We start from the raw sequence: 4,790 nt of genomic DNA on the forward strand, positions 1-4,790 counted from the left end.
GCTTCTCATTGCGGTGGCTTCTCTTGTTGCAGAGCACAGGCTCTAGGTGCGCAGGCTTCAGTAGTTGTGGCTGCGGGCTCAGCAGTTGTGGCACGTGGGCTCAGTAGTTGTGGCTTAGGGGCTCTAGAGCGCAGGCTCAGTAGTTGTGGTGCACGGGCTTAGTTGCTCCGTGGCATGTGGGATCTTCCTGGACCGGGGATCAAACCCGTGTCCCCTGCATTGGCAGGCGGGTTCCCAACCACTGTGCAACCAGGGAAGTCCCCAGGAGTTTCTTGTAAGATAGACTGATTCTTCAGTAGTCTTGTTTTGGATTTCAGACACCCATGAAAAAGCAAACGAATGACCCTGTGCTTGTAGTGTTGGGCACAACAGGGTTTAAGGATAAGTCAAAACACAACTTAGTCTTGCTTAGGAGAGGAGACACTCTTGATCACAAAAGTGATTTCCAAGGGTGAGGGTCATCACACTCCAGCTGAACAGACCACCTACGGCTTATCCAAATACCTGCCGTAGGAGGGGGCGTTTTGTGAGTTTTCCACTTACTTGGTTCAAAATTAGAATGTGTTTGTGCAAGTGCTCTTGCAAGTGAGGGTGATCATATGCCGCATATTTGAAAGAGCATATTTTGTACTTGTGCTTGAATCTTTGAACTGACAGCCTATTTTTAGCACTTCCTGGTCTGAATTTTTTAATGTACTTTTGCCAAATTTCATCTTTTCAGACTTGCTCTTTCTGTTACGTGAATATCGGCTTGCTGAACTGCGCCAGAATCACAGCGACGTCATTAGCTCCAAGCCCTTGAAGGAAGGAATGAATTTGTTACCTTTATATCCGTAGAGCGTCTTTGCCTTTAAGTTTCATTCCACTAACTATACCAGGAAAAGGACGCTGTGAATGACATAAGCAAAAGGGGTGTGGAACATGTAGATAAGAGCAGTGACTGCCGGTAATGCTTACACTAGGTATTGTATTTCCTAAGATTTGGCAATATCTAGATATACAAAATTTTGCTGCATGGTAATTATAGTTTGGAGACTCTATTCCAGAAGTGGGGGGGGGGTTGTAAAATGCATGAGAAAAGTGACCCTTTCTTTAGAGTGATTTGAATCTGAGGGTTAGGTACCAGCGAATGCTAGCAGCTCATACTTACCTGGCAGGGGAGATACCATGATCATGAAGGTGGTTTTCCCAGGGCGAGGCTTATCCATTGCACTCCGGATGTGCTGACCCCTGCGATTTCCCCAAATGTGGGAAACTCGACTGCATAATTTGTGGTAGTGGGGGACTGCGTTCGCGCTCTCCCCTGTTTCTTTGGTTTGTTAATGGAAGTTTCATATCACGGTGTTTTGTTGTAAGGAATGATTAACTCGTGAGTATGAGTTTTATGCTTTCGGGCGAAGAGATGATTAATTTTTGCTCCGCGGGGTTTTTTCAAAGCAAGAAGACCCATTTAGTTTGTGGCAGTGAAATAAATGTTAATTTTATTTGGTTTTTTCCTTATTTTGTGTATGGTAAAAAAGGAGAATTAAGGTTTAATTCTGATTGATTTAGTTTCAATTTAAAACCTGGTTTCTTGAGAGCGTTGAAATAACGAGGATTCTCTTCTTTTAAGTAGCTATTTTTCTTTGCAGTAGCTGAATTTTGGGGCTTTTGAACCGTTTTATTTTTCTTTGCAGTAGCTGAATTTGGGACTTTTGAACCGTTTTAAGAGATCCGTTTCTCTATTGTATAATGAATGCTACATCTGGATTGGATGTGGGTATTTTTACAGGCCCCCTACTAGTGTCTTCTGTAAACTAGAATATATCTGCAAACAACTGCTATTCCTGTATGTGCTGCTGATTCCTTGGGGTTCAGTTTCAGGGTATGGTATGTTCTGGTTCTCCTAGTTTCCAGATCTAGCTATTCTGAGGATTTCTAGTGACCTTCACACTCATGCTTACGTGTCTTGTAAGTGCAGTTTTTGCTGCTTCTCTTTTAGAACAAATCCTTGTCCATCTGTATTTGGTCACTTCCCGACCCTCAGCAATCTGACGGGGTTTAGTGTCTCCAGGGGCCTGATATATAAAAATATGATCCCTCAATTGGCTTCTAAGTTTAAGTACTCACCTGATAATTAAAAATAGTCACCTGAGTGCTGTTCTGGGGCCTTTGTTTAAAACTGAACATGAGAGACACAAAGTACAGATATTTTGCAGCATGCTTTTAAAATTTGTATCAAAATAACACATATACTTCATTTAGAAAATCAAATAGTCCTTTTAGGTTTCTAAACTAAGTTCTTTGCCTACTTCTTCCTGTTCTCCAGGTCCCCTGCAGAGGGAGACACTTTCCACTCTAAAAACAACTAAAATTTGATTCTTCTGAAATTTATGACCCTCTGTTTCTATACCAGAAATATCTAGATATTTAGATAATATCTAATTAGATATTTAAATAATATCTAAAATATTATCCTTTAATGCATCCATTTTTGACATTGCCTATTTTTGATAATGTAAATGAAGATTTAGCTCTCTTGCACCACCATTTTTTCTCTATTTTTCCTAATGTAGTTTAAAAACCATTTGGTTAAATCACTTGGTTAAATCAGTGTTCATATTATTCTTAGGCAAACATTATTCACAATTCACAGCAGAGCATTGTCATTGAATGTCATTGTTTCCTTTAATTTTATTTTTCCTCTGGTTAGTTTTTTTCCCCTTCTGGTTTTTTTTTTTGCCACGCAGTGCAGCATGCGGGATCTTAGTTCCCCCACCAAGGATTGAACCTGTGCCCCCTGCAGTGGAAGCGTGGAATCCTAACACTGGACCACCAGGGAATTCTCCCCCTCTGTTTAATTTTACCTTTTTTCATTTGGTTACTTTTCTTTTACCTATTCCTAATTCTTCCCACACTTTCCAATAGCCTCTGGTTTTCCATAGGGTAAATCATATCAAGTAGTCTTACTAGTTTAAATGCAGGGTTTTTTTTTTTCTTCTGGAGATCTGTCTACTTCTATTTTTCTTCTACCTAAACCCATTGTTCTTTCAGATTGTTGCATAGGTGTAATAGTTTAAATGGGTATCAAATTCTAGGTTGGAGTTAAATTTTTCTTCATGATTTCAAAGACATCACTTTTTTGACTTATAGCCTCTAGAAGCTATTGAGAAGACTTTCTAATTCCTTATACTGTTTACATGACATATGTGACTGATCTTTTCCTTTTCAGAAAAGTTGAAGAATTATCTCTTTATTTTCATTTTTTGTAATTTCCTAATGATGTGTATCTTATAGCCATTCATTGTATGGGGCACTTGATGAGGACCCTTTCAACCAGAAAGTCTTCCATATTGAGAAATTGTCTTGAATTATTTCATTGGTGATTTCCTCCCCTTGGTTTTTATTGTAGTTATTTAATTTAATTAATTTATTAATTTATTTATTTTTGGCTGCATTGGGTCTTCATTGCTGTGCATGGACTTTTTCTAGTTGCGGCAAGCGGGGGTACTCTTCGTTGCGGTGTGCAGGCTTCTCATTGCAGTGGCTTCTCATTGCGGAGCACAGGCTCTAGGTGTGTGGGCTTCAGTAGTTGTGGCACGCAGGCTCAGTAGTTGTGGGTCGCGGGTTCTAGAGCGCAGCCTCAGTAGTTGTGGCACATGGGCTTAGTTGTTTCACAGCGTGTGGGATCTTCCCAGACCAGGGCTCGAACTCATATCCCCTGCATTGGCAGGCGGATTCTTAACCACTGTGCCACCAGGGAAGTCCCCTCCCCTTGGTTTTTAATTTTTCTAGAACTCTCCATATTTGGTTATTAGAACTCCTACAATGGTCCTCTAATTAGGAAAAAAAAATCTATTTTGCATCTATTAATCTTTTTTGCTGAACCCACGTATTCCGTTTTTTATTTCTACAATCATATCTTTTTTCTTTTTTTTTTTTTTTGTGGTATGCGGGCCTCCCTCTGTTGCGGCCTCTCCCGTTGCGGAGCACAGGCTCCGGACGCACAGGCCCAGCGGCCATGGCTCACCGGCCCAGCCGCTCTGCGGCATGTGGGATCCTCCCAGACCGGGGCGCAAACCCGGTTCCCCTGCATCGGCAGGCGGACGCGCAACCACTGCGCCACCAGGGAAGCCCCAATCATATCTTTAAGACCTCTTTTTTTGTTGTTCTTAGTTTCTGCTTTGTATAACTTCTTGTACTTATTTTTCAGATGCAAAATCTTCTTATATCTGTGAAGATTTTGATGATTGTTTTTTATTTTCTTTTTTAGTTTTCTTCCTTTTGCATAGTCTGTCTCCTCCATATTGTCTTCTTTTGGTTGTTTGGTTGAGCTGCTATTATGATTGCCTCCTCATGTTAACAATTAGGAAGCTGGCCAAGGTGAGGTTGTATGGTCTTTCTGCTTCCCTGCAGTGATCTCCCTACACCTTTGTAGAGGAAGCCCATGTCAACATCTTTGGGACTTTGTTCTAGAGTGTTCACATTACTCAGAGGAAACTTGCAGTATCCTGGAAGGTAAAGGCTTGGTTGCTAGTGTTCTGGAAACCAAATGGAGGATGAGAGGGAGGAGGTCTCAGCATTTAGCATTTGGAATGTATATGTACATCCTCTTTTCAGTAACTGTTTAAACTTTCACCTGAGCTTCAAGTCTTCCTCAGAGGACCTCAGTGGTACCTTCCTCCTGTCTTTCTCACCACTCTATATAGTGTTAGGGTGGGCCGGTTATCCAGCAGCATGGGGAGAGAAGGGTTTGGACATCTCTTCTGAGACAGCTTTCCATCAGCCTGGTTTCTTAGTATTCTCTCATT

General features: G+C 41.2%; 1 non-coding gene across 1 annotated transcript; it reads left to right on the forward strand.

The window, feature by feature from the left end:
- The first annotated feature begins 1,142 nt into the window (after window positions 1–1,142).
- Window positions 1,143–1,306, forward strand: LOC112066047 (U1 spliceosomal RNA). The gene has a single exon (XR_002892407.1). It is a non-coding gene; the product is annotated as a U1 spliceosomal RNA (small nuclear RNA).
- Window positions 1,307–4,790: the final 3,484 nt, after the last annotated feature.

This window comes from Physeter macrocephalus, chromosome 14, assembly GCF_002837175.3.
Source record: "Physeter macrocephalus isolate SW-GA chromosome 14, ASM283717v5, whole genome shotgun sequence".
Lineage (NCBI taxonomy): Eukaryota > Metazoa > Chordata > Mammalia > Artiodactyla > Physeteridae > Physeter > Physeter macrocephalus.